Source organism: Ischnura elegans, chromosome 6 (assembly GCF_921293095.1).
Source record: "Ischnura elegans chromosome 6, ioIscEleg1.1, whole genome shotgun sequence".
NCBI classification, from domain to species: domain Eukaryota; kingdom Metazoa; phylum Arthropoda; class Insecta; order Odonata; family Coenagrionidae; genus Ischnura; species Ischnura elegans.
The window spans coordinates 103,671,475-103,690,018 of NC_060251.1; the positions used below are offsets into that span (position 1 = coordinate 103,671,475).

At 39.7% G+C, this 18,544-nt stretch overlaps 1 protein-coding gene across 2 annotated transcripts in view; it reads right to left on the reverse strand.

Moving 5' to 3' along the window:
• Nucleotides 1-15,898, reverse strand: part of LOC124161285 (ras-like GTP-binding protein RhoL) — a 111,377-nt gene extending 95,479 nt beyond the window's left edge. For both annotated transcript variants that reach the window (XM_046537584.1, XM_046537583.1), the window contains exon 1: nucleotides 15,055-15,898. The gene's annotated coding sequence lies outside the window, so the exon portion shown is untranslated. The remainder of the gene's footprint in view (nucleotides 1-15,054) is intronic.
• Nucleotides 15,899-18,544: the final 2,646 nt, after the last annotated feature.

Here is an 18,544-nt window from a genome sequence, read left to right on the forward strand (position 1 = left end):
CTCCTTTCCAAAACTGTGAAAGTCTCCCTCGGAGTTCCGCAGCTTTTCTCATTTGTGTCCCTCGGCCCTGTTCCTTGTTTTACGCCTTCCCTTTAGCGGAAGCTGCGTCGACAGACTTAGCACTTAGCAGTGCAGGAATGAAAAGTGAACGGATATCCTGTGGTGACGTGCACCCGTTTCATTTAGCTCGCCTCGGAAATAATAGCAGCGAAGGGGAGACACCTAAAAGTGCCTCTTCAGCGAGACGAAAAAGAAGGAGATACAGACGACAGTCTGCCCATCCAAGGAAAAAGCATAAAACCACACGAATGCTTAACGTGAATAAGAACCTAGAGACATACGCCACTCAATCATTATTTCAACCTGTGGTTTTCTTTAAAAGTAGAAGGAGATACTGCCACGCACTCAACCATCGCCTTGTACCATTTTAAATTTCAAACAATCTGAGCAGTGTGACCAGTTCTCATCCCTGAGCCACAAGAGACTAATTTACTTAAGCGATTGTATGAAAGAAAAACTTCAATATCACTTAACACGATTACACCTTTCTTTATCGCTTACATGTTATTATGGCTTCTTCCACAACAATCCCTTGTTTTTTTTCTCGGTAAACAAGGCGCCAACTCGGCACAAAACTTAAAAAAAATCAAAAAGCAAATACAACAAACAACAAATGAACCTCAGAAAATGAAACAAATAAAAAGAATGGAAACTTATATAAAAACATGCATAAAAGTGACGTCGGTCATTCAAAGTACATGCATCAGGACTTCTAAAAAAAACAAAGGGAGATCGCACTGTCAATTCTTGCTTTGAACTACTGAGAAATCTACACGGATTTGTTTCGTTGAAGCTTTGGTCTGTTGCTCTTTAATCATGCAGACCCCTGTTCAACTTAGGAACAAAATTAAAAGACATAAATCAGCTCATCAACACAAATTTTTCAATATTCATTCTGATAATTTTTAATAATAAAAGAAAACCCATTTTTCCTAATTTTTTCCGTCCATCTGTATATTCATAAAAAATATGGGTTAAAGAACTATCCTAATGCTACCAATAAGAGTGCATAACATAGAATGGAATGATTAAACTGTGGTGAGAATCTAATTCGGTAAAAGTTATTCAGCCTATGACAGTGAATTAAAATTTCCATTGATGCTTAGGACAACTAACGATGCTGTAATTTCAATGGGAAAGAGCAAGACAAAAATGACTGCGTTGGAAACGAAATGAGGGTGCTTCGATATTCAAGGTGCATTAAAGCTGTAGTTCAAATAATTTGTGAATCGGCGGAGAATTTTGCCTTTTACACCAAAACCCAGAGCCAAAATGGGTGTTGGAAATTTTTCAAAACTTATTTTTTCAACATATAAGTAAATAAACTAGCTAGTGAATTCAACTCAAATCTATAACAGTCAAGAAAATATTTTCAAGGCAATTCTCTTCATTTTACTCATCTCTCTAGCAAGTACATCAATAGTACGGAACGCTTTAGCAAACGAAGTTTTTTCGAGTGAGCTCCTTATTCAGGGCAAACGATAAAATATAGCATATTTTGCCGAAGGGATAGGTATAGAAATTCGTTTCCTCTCAAAAACAACAAAGTAATTTAATACTTACAAGCTTCAACTCAGTCTTTCTAATCTCCCATCACGCACCCTTACATTTTTTTAGTATCCTTCCGCAGGTTAAAGGCTGGCCACAGGTCTATTTAGGCGGCTTTCGGGATGGTATGCAGATGAATACGAAAGAGAATCAAGATAGAAAGACTTCGTATAATTCATTAATTAAACCTCCGAGGTTGTTTTTCAGCAACGCAAATAGTGGTGAAATGATCCGAGAACACCTATGAATAAAAAATTGATTAAGCGAATCCAGACTCAGCCACAGGTAATGTATAATACAGGATAAAACTGGATTGGGCGGTCAAGTTAAAAAGGAGCCGTGCGGATTTAAGGAGATTGGAACGCGAGCTTGGCTTAACAATAGCATGGCGGGCGGGTGCCTGTTGGTTCCGGGTTATCAAACCGTAGCCCCACCCCTCTCCTCCTCTCCCTCCCCTGCAACCGCCAACCCATAGCAACGGAACCAGACGATCTGCTATACACATATAAACACTATTTTCTCTCCCCTCAATACCCCTCCAGCCCTCTTATCTCCTCGGCGCAACCTCCACAGAACCCTTTTCAGCTCCCTCGTAAACTCAATCCCGTTGTGGCGGAAAATGGGAAAGACCCACGCGGCAAATGTTATTACTGTGATTGCATTACGACGGTGCCTCGTGGACCTTCTTTGTTTCAATATATCTCCTGAGTGTAGTGAAAGAGAGAAGGAGGTACAAGCGTAAGGAATAAGAGGAGTAAGCTCGCGAAAAGCAAGCTGTTTCCACTGATCGATACGTCTTTGACATTAAGCACTATTCCTGTGTGATTATCGCAATCTCAAAGAAGCACCATTTGTAAAAAGCGACTTTCATTACAATATTATGTGTCTGATATCCCCCTGAATACCGATCTACCTAAATCCTGTATCCACCCGAGCAACTCAATATCAAGCTCATAAATTGTCCATGCTGCAAGTTGCTGCACGTTAATATTATTTTAACTCGTTAAATAATTCATGACTTATCAACGAGCACCGCGCTATTCGGAGAAAACTGGGATATATCACTATTCAAAATTAATTTCCACACGATAAAACATCACCGACCCACTTCTGACATTATATTATTTTAAATAATTGATTTGAGATCGAAAAGAATAAATTTATTGAAGTGCGACGGACATTTTCTACTTTAAAATTCCCTCATAATTTCCTTCTGCTACCAGAGATTTGTCTCTCCCTAAAAATATTTGTTTCAGGTTAAGATAACGTACCTGTCACCTGATTCAAAGATGAGTAATCTTAAAGTAGGACGTCGCGTACGAAGTGGATAGAAAGAGGATGTTTGCTCATGAAGTATTTGCAGCTCAGGCCAATCAGGTCAGCGCATGACGATGGCAACTATATCTCCTATTAGTCCATTTCATTTTCCTCATATCTCGCCCAAAAATCCCTCTCGCATTTCCCCGTAGGTTGGCTCCGCGCTTGAAAGAAGTAAAGGTAGAATGCAGACCCTACCTAGCATCAGATGATTGCTCAGCAGAAGAACCCCTAAATTTATTGAGAACCTTATTCGAGAATCCAGGCAAGTGAGACGCCAACTTTTGGCCGGATTCGGAAGCATAGTTCCAAGGATAACATAACAATTAACTTAGGAAACAATTTTGACAAATCATTGGCATTGTTGTTTTTTATGACTTATCTTGTTACTCTGTTCGCATTAAGCTATCATGAAGTTGGAAATAAAATACCTATTCCACGCACTCATATTAATGTATCATGCCTTTAAGTTTCCATTCATTGCTACAATTCATCATTTAATGTGACGGTGGTTTTTAAGCGTTAAAGGTAACCAACTTATTACAATTTTTCTTTTTTACCCTGCTAAAATAGTGTTTTTTATCGGAGTCGTGCATTATTGGTTATTACAGAAACCTCTGAGTATTCGCCGAGAGATAGTAGCGTAGATTTCAGCTATTATTTATTACTTCTTGAATCTTAATTACTATTTTTCGTTGCCCTTAGGTATCGAAATACCTCCTCAAAACCAAGAAAATTCATCCTTGACATTTTCTACTTTATATTTCGCAGTGACTCGACGATTCCTCCTATTACACCAATTTTAACATCGCAAAACTATCCTCGATGCATCGAAATGTATTGACAAATTTCATCGGTGCCTTCAGCGCCGCCATAGGCGATTTGAGTATCGCATTGATACAAGAAATACTATTCCGGTACCCTAACTCACTGCCTTAAGCCTGAAACACACGGTCATTTTTTTCCGTCTCACATAGTAATCACTCCAGTGATTACTTATCAGGGCCGAAAAAGAGATCGCTTGAGGCATCATTTTTTTTAACTACAAGATCATTATTTCCTTCCCTGTTTCCATTACTATCCCTGGGCGAACTTAATGTTTACACTCTGGTCCCATTGAAAACCAGCCGTGGCGCTACAATCGTTGAATACTGTCGTACGTCCTGATTAGCTAAAAGTCTTTGTCATAGACGGCTTCGGCAACAGAAAAAGCGACGTGCTGAGTGATGAAAAAAGCGATGCAGAGACCAATCGCTGCAGTCATAACTGAAAATGATCGTGGTTGATTCAGGCTTTGAAAAACATCTCATTTATTTCGATGATCAGCAATGAGGAAACTATTAATTTACACGTAAATTATTTAAACATAAATTCAGGCCAAAAGTACTATCTTCGACCAACATTCATAAAAAATATAAATTAAATTCATAATTTAATTTCAGACTTTAAGGACAAGATAATTACATATTCTAAACTGTTCATGCATGGGCGTACCCAGCGGGGGGCAGGAGGGGGAAGCTGCCCACCCCCTGGAAGCAAAATTAAATTTATTTCAAATTGAAAATTTTGAACGAATTACCTTTAAATCCAAGAAAAGTGATATTAGTATAAGACATGTAGGTAATAAAAAAATATATTTTTCCGAGCAAATAACTTTAAAAAACAATTAAGTGCTGATGCAATGTTTTTTGAAATTTTGGTTTCCTAACCTTTTCTGTGTAACAACTTGAACGACCCCTGCTTGCCCCCCTCTAGTTTTGATCCTGGGTACGCCCACGTGTTCATGACTTATGCACTTCCAAGACACCTAGAAATAAACTCCTCCATAACCTACACTCGATTTTAAAGCTTTTCACAAGCTTTCCTCTTATTGTATTAATTATAAAAGCCCTAACACGATACAATATATAAATATTTATAGTTAAAAAAGACAAAATATGGACTTGAAAAAACAAGTTCGCTTCTCAGTTGCGTATAATCGAATTTGGAGCTAAGCTTAAAAAGCGTCAAAACAAGTAATGACTTTTGACCATTTCCTTTCCCAGAGTAACCGCGCAATTCCAGGATTTTTTTTAAATGGGCGATTGAAGGTAAACCCGAGTTTTGGACCAGGGTGCAAAGTAAGCCAAGGAGGTATACTTGAAGTGTATTACCTAGGTAAAAAACATTACAATGCGTTTCCAAGATTGCAATTTTGTACAAAAAACCGCCCAATGAAATAAGAAAAATTATTGTAAAATACGTCAGTCAGTATTTATTTCGATACTTGGCCGACCTCATCCTATCTCGAGCACAGAAAATCCCTGAGCAGTAAGCAGCCACTTTTTCAATAAAGATTGATACGGCTTCTTCCTTCTCGTGGGAACGTTTTCACGGCCCCCTCCCACACTTACCCTATTCCCCTCTTCACATGCTGCGGGCCCTTCAAATTTTTTACACGCAGCTGCTCACTTATTTTTTTTTGCTCTTTACATCGTTCCCTCAACCCGAGAAAACTTTTCCAATAATGACCAAGTTTAGTGAAATGGTTACAACAGCGCTACAGTTGCGTTGTAAGGTTTCATAACTTAAATATTGTCAACAAAAGAGCTCGAGAATAGGTACAGAGGAAGTATTTGAGGGAAAAGTTTTTGGGGAGAGAATACCAGCATCGTGGGAATGACAGACATTGAAGTACGTGTCCACGTCTGCTCCACTCCTCGTCCACGGTGGACGGGAAAAAACGAAAAGCCGAGAAGAAGTGAGGGAATGAGTATATGAAGAAATTGAAGGATATAGAAGAGATTGAATTCGGTTAGAAGACTCAAGAGTTCATTAAGAGAATCATAAAAAATTACACATTTTTATAACCCGATAATAGAGAGGTATGAGTTACGTAGGACAAGTTATTTATTAAGGATGCGGAAAGAGAAGAAATACGACCACATGAAATGGTTAGAAAATAGAAAAGCGAAGTAGTGAGCTATGTCAAACAAATCTTCGAATTGACTTATGATAGCTAATGATGACGATAGAGTGAAAAAAAGGTAAATACATAAGGTCTAACGGTGAAGGTGAAGGAAATATTCCCGTGTGAAATCAGACTCTGCAAGATTTGACATAAAATTCATTGAAAACACAGGAAAAATTTTCCATCGCGAAAAAAGAGAGCGAGGTAATTCCTCAATTCATCCACATACTACTCCCCAAGGCGCCTCGATAGGCGAGTTGCTGGGGGTGTTAGCACATCAGTCACTAACAAACAAAAAAGGGAGATTCCCGTACTGTGTGTTACCTAGCATTTATTTTAGTCCTTAATTAATTAGTGAAGGAAAAAACGAATTCCTATTCCTAACCGTTCAGAAAAATTTCTCTCTAAATTAATTCGAATTCTGCACCTTGAATATCCAGCTAGCGTTCGGGAATTGGTGCAGAAAGACTTAATCCGCAAACTTAACAAAATACAAAGGAAGGCTGCGCGGTTCGTCAAAAACTGCTACGGGCGTACAGACAGCGTTACCCAGATATTAAGCGAATTAGGCTGGAAGCCGCTGGACACTCGGTGGCTGCGTGCTAGGCTCAAATTGCTTGAACAATTGAGAATGGATGTCTTTAAGAGCAACACGGAGAACATAATATTAGAGACCCACTATCTTCCTAGGTGTGACAGAAGTGATAAATTAAGAGAGATTTTTGCCGAACGGATAGATATGCGAATTCCTTTTTCCACCGAACCATAAAGGACTCTAATAAATGCCAGTCGTAATTTCGTTAGAGCGTTTCCTTTTAAGAGCAAATGCCTGGTCCTAACACCCCCTGCCACACACCTTTTAGGTGGCTGGCGGGGTTGTATGTAGACGTAGATGAATCGTTTATGTGGGCCATAGATGAATAGTGAGGTTCTAAGATGATTGCCTTTGTGTCACTATGAGAGACATGGTGGTAAACCTGAGAAAGAAATTCACTCTTGACTCCAGCGAGCCATTTCATTCTCGCGGAAATTGTTTTCCCAATTTCCAAAACTCATGATATCCGTATTAATTTCTCCACTTCCCCAACCACTCCCGTTCTTATCGTCCCCCCCCCCCCCTCCCCCCATCCCCCACTTACCCTTCCATCTAATCTCGGGCGACAGCGTGCAGTACAGTGGCACCAATCACCAAGGCGCCCTTGAGACGCGAGGAGCTTCCATTTCCCTGAGTTTCCCGCCATCATCCGCCGGAAGTCGAAACACCCTCCCTCCCCCCCCCCCTGCTCCCTCCCCAGACCGACCCCGCTGAGGACCGCGACCGCGCGGGTGATAAAGGAACGCCAGAGAGGGGAAAAAATAATACGCATTTCTCCCTTCTTTTATTATTTTTGGATATTATTCATCTCCACGCGTCTTCCCTCCCTCCCTTTGCCCGGAATCCCGAGAGACGGGCATACCCTTTCACCCAAACTATTGGGGGGCTTAAGTAAATTTTCAGAAGCGGTGGGCTTATATAATACATGGACGAGTTCTCAAGCCTCCTTATGTTATCGTCCTCCCTCTGACCCGAAGTCGCAGTTTAATTCATGAACCCGACCCGAATTCGGATGATAAATACGACGCATCGCTACCGTTCGATTGGTCCGATTTTCTGTCACGTCTCTCGTTATAAACGTAAGCCCCGTTCAGAACAACTTATTGAAAATAAACAAATAAAAATACTTTGCTATAGTCCACACTTTTTTTGAGTATCCCAATGCCGCATGACAATTTTAATAAGGAATTAAATACCATTAAGTATATTTCCCAACAGAATGGCTTTGATCCAAAACTGATCGATAAACTTATTGAAAGATACAATAAAAAAACAAGCCATAAATTTTATAACTTTCATTCAAGTTGATATTGACAAACCTTCACGCTGGTGCAAGCTACCTTCCATACCCCATGTATCATACAAACTGTGCAATATAATACATAATGCCAAAGTTGCATTCTATAATCCTGTATCAGTGGGTAAAATCCTTTTTAATACAAAGGACAAGTATGGCAATCTACAGAAAAATAGTGTTTATCTGTTGAAGTTTGATACCTGCGGTATTAAATATATTGGACAAACTGGGAGAAATTTTAACGTAAGAATGAACTAAAATTTTAAATAACGACGAATCCTCTGGAATAGCCAACAATTTATGTGACGAAATTATTGGTGTTATTTTGAACCTAGGATTTTACATCGCATTGACAAGGGGCGTAAAATGGACTTCTTAGAGCAGTTTCAGATTGTGAATTGCCCCACTACACTTCCTAATGATCATATGTTCCCCTCCCAGTCACCATTACTGTATGTCACACTACCACCCCCCCCCCACGACCCTCAACCTTAATTTCTTCATGTTTTTTAAACCTTTTGAGAACCTCCCCTCCCCCTTTCCTTTGCCGTTTTGCCTATGCAAGCCATCCCAAGGCCTCCCCCCCCCTTTCTTCAAAAACAGCACTGCCCGCCATTAACCAGTCGCCGCTCTTATCAAGGGTCAACTCCATAGTTACACCAAGTTAGGTCAAGTTAAGTTGCTGCGAACGGGGCTTTACGCTTTCATCTCGGAATGTTTAGAGGATACCCTTGTCAATAAATTCATTTGTGACACTTTAACGTCAACATTTTCACGGAGATAAAAAATTTAATATTTGAAATGATGCCTTCTAGCCCGCTTGACTTGAGTGACTTGATTGGGCTGTGGCGAGACCGAATTTCTAAAAGTTTTTTTTCCTCCAAAAATCGATTTTAAAGATCTCCTCACTCACGCTTTGGTATTTTATAATTTTCCGGGTGTATTACTTTTCTAAAAGTTAACTTTATCATCTAGAAAGCACCGTTGTCTACATTTACTTGCATTTCAAATTTAAAACTCGGAGGTGAACTTTAATGAGGTCAAAAATTCATATTCAAGATATATGCAAATGTACGCAACGGTCTCCAAAAGTCTTCTCTACGTGCCGTGATAATTTCAAAATTATTACGTAAGTATTGAACAATTGATGATTTTGGTAATCAGACCTATCAAGCATCAGCGTTAGTATAGTCACTTTAACCATTCAAATATTGAGTTCATGGTACGATGTGTGCAGGTACGGTCTGTGGTGATTGGGGGCCGTCGGCTTGGGCTCATGATGGGGCCACCCTCACCTGGGGGATGCTCCCTCGGAAAATTCTCCGAAATTCAATGCCAGGAAATGGATGCTGACGTTATTATAGCTCTTAGAAACTAGTTAAAAGTTAATAAAAATAGCAATTTCGTTAGAAAAATACTATGAAAAGTGAGAAATTCACAGCTAATAAAATTTAGTAATGTTTTATGATTCTAGTATCTATTTAGAGAATTATTTTTTAGAGCCAACAATTTACGATTTTTGACAATATACCCCAATGTGAATGTTCCGCAATAATTTCACAATTGGTGATGGAAACTTGCTATCAAACTCATCGTGTCGTCGCATCCTGGCGCTGCATCCGCTTCTAACGCATTGCTCTGGAAGTTCTCTTCCCCATCACTGCACTCCCACGCTTCAGAGCACCATCGCTCAGCATCCATCAACAGCCACAATTCTCTTGCCTTACTTTCTATGTTGCAAAAACATACCAAACGAATATTAAATTCTCTCCTGACCCACACCACGTTTTAATTGCTACTTTAAGTCTCCCACTGTCTCTATCTGGGATTTTTCTTCCTCATAGGAAAATCTCCCCGGGATGGTGGAAGAGAAATTGCGTATGCTTGGTTTCGCTATTTAGTGGGCCCTTTTCGCTCTGTAGCGTTAAGGTGTTTTTCCCCGTCCCTCCCTTCCGTCCCCAGAGGCGTCGGCGGGCTCCCATCGCGGCGGTGCCTCTATCCTTTTTCCTTCCTCTCCAGCCCCTCCCCGGGTGACCGGGCGTATAAGCCTCGGGCTTGGTTCCTGGCCCCGGTGTGTTGTAACCTCTAAGGGCTCCCCTGAGCCCTCATTCTTTGCTACTTTAAGTTCCAGGTTGTTTATGTCCAATACTCACTTTATCTTCGCGTTTTCTGCCCATAACGAAATAATACTGTAAAAGTAATTCCAAGGGTGTTTCACGTTCATACCTAATACGTAATACGCTACATATTCTGCAGGCACTACCACTCAAAAATTGGCAGATATGTGCATGTGGTAGTGATTAGCTCTCACCTAGCAACCACCATTTATAATCTTTCAAATTGGTATTAAAAATGGAGCTCGGTAAATACCAACATTATGTCAGGCAAAAAAACTGTCGACACACAAGAACTAATGGGCATTTTAACAGATGATAACAGAGAGGAAAGACCTGTAGTTACCATGGTGCAATGTTTCCATCTTTCCAACCTAGTGACAACGCTGGCTGAACAGCTCGCTGCTCTAGATGACTTAGTCTTCCATAGAAGTTTTCCTAGCTCTTCCCATCTTTAATTCTTTATAATAGTTCAAAAGCTCTACGTCACTACCTTCTTTTTTTTCAAGCCATGACCAACATATTGAGGTAGGTCATTAAGCTAGTCCCCATGATGACATTTTGTAAACAAACGGTTAAAGTAGACATCTTCGAAACTTAATACAGGCTAAAGATCAAGATTGAATGTATCACCGAAAAATCAACACAGCACACACCATTATCAACCGGATGCAATTAGAGATTTTAACATGATTCAATTCAACATCCCTGATTTGGTGAAGTCTTTTCGCCAGTACATACCGTTTCTTCAGGCATTCCAAATTAACTATTTTCCTGACGCAAAAAAATCGCCTTCATTCTCTAAAATTCCGATCATACACTTATTAAGTACTAAATGGTGCTATACTGAACGTGAAGAGTATCACGATATGTCTGGAAAGAGGCGTGATGCCAATATTCCGCTTAGGGCTCCCCTACACGGCGCACGAGTCCATGGAGCAATTCATAGAACTCGATCATACCCTTTGACACTATTCACTTTCCATCACACCCTACCTTACGCACTATAGTCATAATAATTAATTATTATTGAATTAATAAAAGAAGATTTAAAAAATACGAACATACTTGAAAATACTGATTTCCTTTTTTCCATTATTTCTTTTCAACGCGGAAATAATCATTGGCGGGAGAAATAATGACACACTAAAATAACGGTGCGCTATCAACAAAGAGAAATGGGGCCCCTATTCCCTTTTTGAACCTTTTTTAAGGTACTCGGTGCAAGTATCACAAACAAGATTCAAGAATGGAAACACGTAAACAGTCTAGGTACAATTACGATTAGGTCTTCCTCTTCCGAGCCGCAGTAATTTCACGGATAATGAGCGCACAAATGCACACCAGGAAAAACAATCTACCATTTTCTGGGGTTAATTTTCTTTCGATTGAATGAACTGATTCCACCGACTGTTTTTCCACGACGAATAGTTTCCCCTTGCATATCGAAAGAGGAAAAATCGCATTTCCTTTATCGCACAACTATTTGGCGAAAATGTAAAAAAATGCACCTCAAGAGGAAAATCGTCAATTACTTGATTCGATAGACTTCCCATCTAAAGCGGTATATTCTTATCAGCAACTGCTGTTAAGGAAAGCACAACGATGCGATTCTGATAAATCACTATTGCGATTGTCGGTGAGATAACCGGAATCGGAATTCGTCCGATATCAGAACAAAAAAGAAACAAGGTAACGTCTGCAGGTATTTTTAAACAATATTGAGCCTTAAACATCATTAGTATGTTTACTACATACGGATTTACCGTCCAAAAACTCACACCGAGGGGATAGTAATAATATAGTAAGAAATAATGTAATGTAAAGGAAATAATTGGAGACCATATCTCGAAATTCTTCAAATAAAATCGATTTTTATTTTGTAATTTCCGGCGGTTAAATACCCAGTGGGTAAAGACTTTATACTAGGAAATTTATTCGGGTTAAAAATCAATTACCCAGGCGAAAAAGTAGCAAAATGGTTAATGGATTAACTTAAACGGGTTAGAAGTCAATTAATAACCGGGTATTAAAACTCTCGATCTGGGAAAATAGGCATCCAAAATACAGGTGTAATTGAATTCGCAAACTTTGGCACCATTATCAATGTATAACGTGATATACTGATTACAAAATTCTTTTAGAAAAGAACGCAAACACATTCTTAGCATTTGAAAAAAATCATCGGGTTTTTCCTGTGATATTGCTATTGGATATATCTGTGGAATCGGCTCTCTTTTACTCACAGTGCTTTGAGTAATTCAATCCAATTGCGTATATATCGCTCAAACAGGGAAATTTCTTACGAGTGAGATGAGAGGTAATTAATAATGGGGTAAAATTAATGAGCGGATATAATTAGAACGGGTCATAGGGATGTGTAAAACAGTGACGTTGATATATCTTTGATTGCGGAAGAAGCCTCTAATTTTCTGTAATGTTTTGAGAATGACAACAGGTATGGTGGCAAAACTTTTAGCGAAACAAATTCCTTTTGCATACCAGCAAAAGAGGGAATCAAAAACAAGAAATCATGCGAACACTGATACCTAAGGAGTCGAGTACACAGCGACAGACGAAGCAGGAACGAAATAGACATATCAGTGATCAGAATAGCCCAGTGGAAAAGGTCATTATACCATGATTAGAATTTATTTGCAACAAGGAAAAAAAGCGTAGAAATATGGAAAAATTCATCGAAACTTGTACCTGGATTATGCTTCTTAGTGGGAGTGAAGCGATGGCGATGATAAAAGCAGAGATTTCAAGGCATTCTTAACGTGATGCAACAGAAGATTCATGAAAATGAAATGTATCGACCGAGTGAGTGTTGAGAAAGTGATAAGAAGAATGGGAGAAAAAAGAAATCTTCTAAAAAACCATAGGAAGAAGACGTAACAGCTTTAGATGACCCATTACTCTCAGTCGACTGGTCTCATTTGGTCTTTCGGTGACGGATCACTCGAACACCACGCTGTCACCACGAAATTTTCAAATAACATAGAGTAGAACTTTGTAAAAATATTAATGCTCCTCAAATAAAAAAATGCCTCTGAGAAAATATGGAGGTCAACTTTCCAACTCTGAGTAACAGGCAAATGATATATTCTAAAATAAAGTTTCTCATATTCCACACAGTACTTATTTTAAAAAAAGCTCTGCTGGTTTCGAACTTTTTTTCTTCCGTTTTAACTCTTGATAAAGAGTTGGGAAGATCGAAGCCGGTATTTTTAAAATAAATACTGTGTGGAATATAACAAAGTTTATTTTTGAATCTACCAGTCACCATTCCACGAAATGAACTATCAAACTATTGATTTCCTACAGGAAAATGTTAACCAGAGTCTTCTAGATAAACCTTAAGATTTCAGCATAGGTTTTAAGCGAGTAACCTGCCGCCAAAAACGACCCATCTAATGAGACGTGTGCGTCTCTTAGTCGGCCTCACCATGACACACGATAGCCTGATAGAGACGATCGCCAAAGAACAAACGGGCGGAAAGAAGGGCCAAAAGAAGACCTCGATTCAAGCACATAATTCCTGTTCGGCCGATCTCTTTTCTTGACGAATAACTTTTTTGAAACTTCCAATATCATCTTGACATTTTCGGGGTATGGAGCGGACTCTTTCCAACATTTGCCTGTACCTCAAATTTGAAAATTTTCCTCGCAGTATTCTTTGATCATTTTTCTCAGACGTAAAAATAGTAGTATTTGATATGAGTAAGTAATGAGGAAATGCTACGAAAAGAGGTAGAAAAGAGAATTCTTCCGTAAGACTTAAACATTAAGAAGGTTTAATCTCTGTGAATAATACTGAATAACTTAATCGGCCACATAATTTAGGCATGACGACCGCAAGAATACATTCGTGGAAGGACAAGTGGAAGGATAGAAAGACCATGAAAGTTCCAGAATGAGCCACAGATATCAGATTATTAAGTATAATATTCGAAAATCCGAGCGTGAATGAGTGGAATATTTCAATATTGAAATAAACACTTGCAACTTTCCACGATTACAAACTTTATTCCATCCTTAAGATTGAAAGTTAGAACTTATCAATTGTTTTAAAGAAGACTGCAAGTTAGAATTTAGAATTTATTATCAATTCTTATTTATTAGCACAGAATAAGAATAACTAAGTTCGGAAAATAATTTTATAATCGCGGAAAATGCAAGTGCTTACTTCAATATAGAATTATTAAGGAATTAAAGAGAAGAAAAAAGCACGTATGAAAAGGTTAGGAGATAGGAAAGCGGAGGGGAGAGCTGAGTCAAATCAATCTTTGGAATGTTGACTTATGATGATGAGTCAAATGTTGACACTGGTTCAACTCCGTGTACCTTGAAAATGTTGAGATGAGAGCTGACGTTTTACAGACGTAGTACGTTAGAAATAAATTCAAAATTTACACCGTGAATGAGAGTGATGCGCTCCTCCTGAGTGTAAAAGGACCAGCTGATTTGATAACTGGCATAAGTGGACAGCTGCGTCAAATCAATCTCACGATTCTTGACCGGTGATGGTAATCGAGTGAACTTCTGAAATATGACCGCGATTACAAAAAATTGACTGAATTGTCCCTCGACCTTGTCATTGTATTAGCGAATTGCCTTCTAGATCGCTGAGGCACTCAAAATACCATAGGCTAACCCATCGTTTTACAGCTGTACACGATATGAGCATGGAAACCAGAAGTTTGTGATTTCCTCTAGTCGTGGCGTTATTCAGGTATAGATAAGGGGGCGACGTGCTCAACCTTTATACTGGAGTGAGAGAATGCATTATCACTATGTCACAAGCCACCTGACCCAATCACCAATACGGTATCCGATCATTTGATCAGATTTTAGAATTATCATTTTGATCATTGAATTTTTTCCCTTGCCTGCAATATTTGAACTACCAATAATATACAAGGAAAAGTGCTAACTCTAATCCATCTTTGAGTTCGTCACACGAAAAATGTTAGATTTGAACGCAAAAAATCAAAAAATAATAGCGTTACTTCGAGCCTGACATTGAGACATTCATGTTCATTGCTACATGATCTGTTTAGCTGGTAACCTTCGTGGTGGACTCTCATCTACAAGGTCCTTCTTACGGGCCTTGAAACTTAATTTGCCGTATATAGAGCATTGAATTTAAGAAAGCATATTTGGTACTCACCTATAGAAGGAAGACGACAGTCAGAGCCCTTGAGGATGATGACGACAATCCTTCAGCAGAGGCGTCCGTCAGGCACATTTATCCAGATACTAGCCCCGTTCACAACTATCCAATGACAACACCGGGCATCGAACAAGCTCACTTCAAGCAGTACTGCAAGGCTAACTCCGGTGAGACGACAAAAATCGCGATAGGACACTTATTTCCGACAAACACAACAGCTACGTATGGGGTTTTCAACGTTCCTTAAAATAAAAGGAAAGAGACAAATGGCACTGAACGATCACCAATTCACAAACACACTCCCGGTGAATGTAAACCAACACAATAGAGAACGGAAAGGCTAGGAGACAAAAAGTCAACTGCGTCCACTAAATGACATTCGGGAAGACTTGACTGTGAAGGAAGGCAGAGCAGCGGAGAGTTTCACCACCGCACCGCAGTTCCCTAATCTCACATCTATCAGATAAGGAGAGGAAGTGGATGACGAAGAATGCAATCGGAGAGAATATCGAATCGGGTGGATAGAGCTCACAGGAGCCTTTTGACTCTCCGAGCGATAACGCGCGCTACGCCAAATCGAGCGAAGCGACAATCGCCGACCTCGGAAGCGCAACAATGGACGCGGAGTCGCTCGAACTAGCAGCGGCGCAGGAGGAGGCGGAGTTGTGGTGCTGGGCCTTTATCACATAAACTTCACGACAACATCCTGCCGGGGGTATCCGCTTCTGAAAACCAGAGAGAGAGACGAAGGCTCCGGTCGTCCGCACGGAATACAGATTGTGAGAAACTTGAGAGGACTTCCGCGGCCGGCGACTCCGCGCGTTTGAAGCGACGGCGCGGTGAAAAATATTTTAGCGCCGTTTTACCCATCCCCTCTCTCTTTCTTCGTTTTCTCCTCACCGTTCATTCATGTCTCCTCCCCCTCCACCATTCCCCTCCCAAACCGCGCGTACGATGGAGAAAGGCGCTTTTATGCCATCTAACGGCATCGAAAACAACTACGCTCTTCCAGTGGTAACGGAGGGCGCGACCGTGTAAGATCACTAAAAAGGGCCCACATTATTGTAGAGTACATTCCGGTCAACTGAGGCACATTAGGGCCGCTAAACTTGGTTCAAACTAAGGGGCTGTCCCAATAAACATAAGCACTCTGTAAGTACAGTGGCTTAACCAGGCACGTGCCTTCCAAAAATATTAATTTTAGAAGAAAAATATTAACCTATGAAACAAATTTATTCTACTTTACCAATATGTTTTAGGAAGACAGCTTTCCAACAATCTATCAACTGTGTAATTTAAGTGTCAAAATAGCATAAAATGTGATTTCTAGCGATAAAAATGTCACATTTTCTCCAAAAGGGGGTTTTGTCCCCCTGACCCCCCGGTTCGTGCCCCACAACATATCGTCCTGGCTACACCCCTGCGTAAATATACGCAGATACATGTTCATTGAAATTCAAGCAGCTATACCATGCAAGTAACTAGTATTGGCAAGAGACTCTGAGGAAGAGTCAGCAACGTTCGTAATCACATTAAAGTGCGCGTGGGGTCCAACACCTCTAGAGTGCGAATGGAGTATCCTCTATTGTACGAGTAATATTTGACATATACGACAAGGGTGACCCTTCTGGCAGAGACTGAAAACCGCCAATGCAACTTTAGGGATCGATGGAACGCCGTTCCTTTGCGATAAGGTTAACAGGGAAGGAGTCGACGAAATACGTGTGCAATATTCGAGGACGGGTATCAGACATGCAAAGAACATGGAATTTGGGGCAGAAGGATCTATGACCGCATTTCCTCTTTGTATGATCACCAACGAACGCCCTATAATTGCTCTTAATTGCTTTAATACGATTCTGAAAAGTCATGTTCTGATTGAAACTGACTTACTGTTTGTAAAAAAAAAGCAAGATACCCGCGTTTGAGGAGCTCTAGCGTCTAAACAAAGCAATCAATTTCAATGCGACAAAAATCATACGAAATACAATTTATTTTTACGTTGTACCATGTACTTTTAAAAATCTTCGGCTCAATATTATTTCCTGTACTATATTTTTTCTCAAAAAGGTACCCGTTTTTTTGCGCGTAAAATCAAGTTGCCCACCTTTAAGCGCTTGGCATTCCCGTAGTTTTCGTTCCTATAACTTGCAATTTTGACATAAAGAAGCCACATCTATTATTAGCATTTTGCCGAAAACAAATTGTTTATTCCACTAAAATTAATGGAGTTGTTGTAAACAACGAAAACCTCTGCCAACTTCGAAACCAGTGGCTCAATTGAAAATTGATTAGTAGGTACAATGCGGTGTGAGGAGTGACCGAAGGAATGAAATGTGAAGTGGATTAGTTTAAGTGCTATTGCTGTAAGTGTTGGTTGGTAATCGAGTAAAACCAATGGGATTACTTATAACGATGAATTTTGCAATAATTTTTACTTGTAACTTTGCAATAACTTTTACTTTTTAACGAAATATAATATTTAATTGTAATTTACTCCTCACGGCGAAAGAGGAATTTTTATTTTCGTTGTAATCGTGACTTGATCCCAATCGAACAAACACACTCCCGGTGAATGTAAATCAACACAATCGAGAACGGAAAGGCAAGGAGACAAAAAGTCAACTGCGTCCACTAAATGACATTCGGGAAGACTTGACTGTGAAGGAAGGCAGAGCAGCGGAGAGTTTTACCACCGCTTTACTTTACTGTTTACCGCCGATTACTTCACTGTTCTCACTGATTTACATAGGCCTATAAATAACTTCGAGTCCCCGAGTACCATAATTTGCTTGTTCAGGTTCAGCCATTCTTATGTTGTAGCCTACTTACAATGGGCACAAAATATGACACCCCTTGTGTAGTTGCACCTCTTATAATTGTATCTATCGCAAGTGAAATTGCAAATTTAGCAATTTCTATGACTCAATTATCCCACATTTTTACTGTTATATTCGACAGTTGCCTGGTGGTCTCTGGAGTGGACAATTTTACAAGAAATAATTGTAATTATAACTGTGATTTATGTCAAAATAGTCATTTTTATTCGTAATTGATTACTTTTTGTACGAAGTAATTATAATTGAGCCCAGTCACTTTTACTCAGTATAATCGCCAACTTTTGCTATACTTCAACTGGGACATCAAGGCAGGATTCTCAGCATCCACCACCATTCCAACATTGTCACCGTTCATTGCACTATCAACACCATATTCAACTAGAGACAGTTGGATTTAATGACACAAGGTATCTCGTGCACTCGTAAATTATTGAGGAGTATGAAAACTTCTGCATAAAAAGACGCCCACTTCACTTCACGCTTTTTCATCCTTCACTCCTTCTTTTCCCAGTCACGGCATTGGTCGGTACAATCAGCACTCATAAAGGCAAGGCATCAGCAAACAGATAGACAAATAGGCGGTAAAGAAGGAAAAAAAGCAAAGCAGTATCATGGACCTGAAGACGACAGGAGGGTCACTAGCGAAA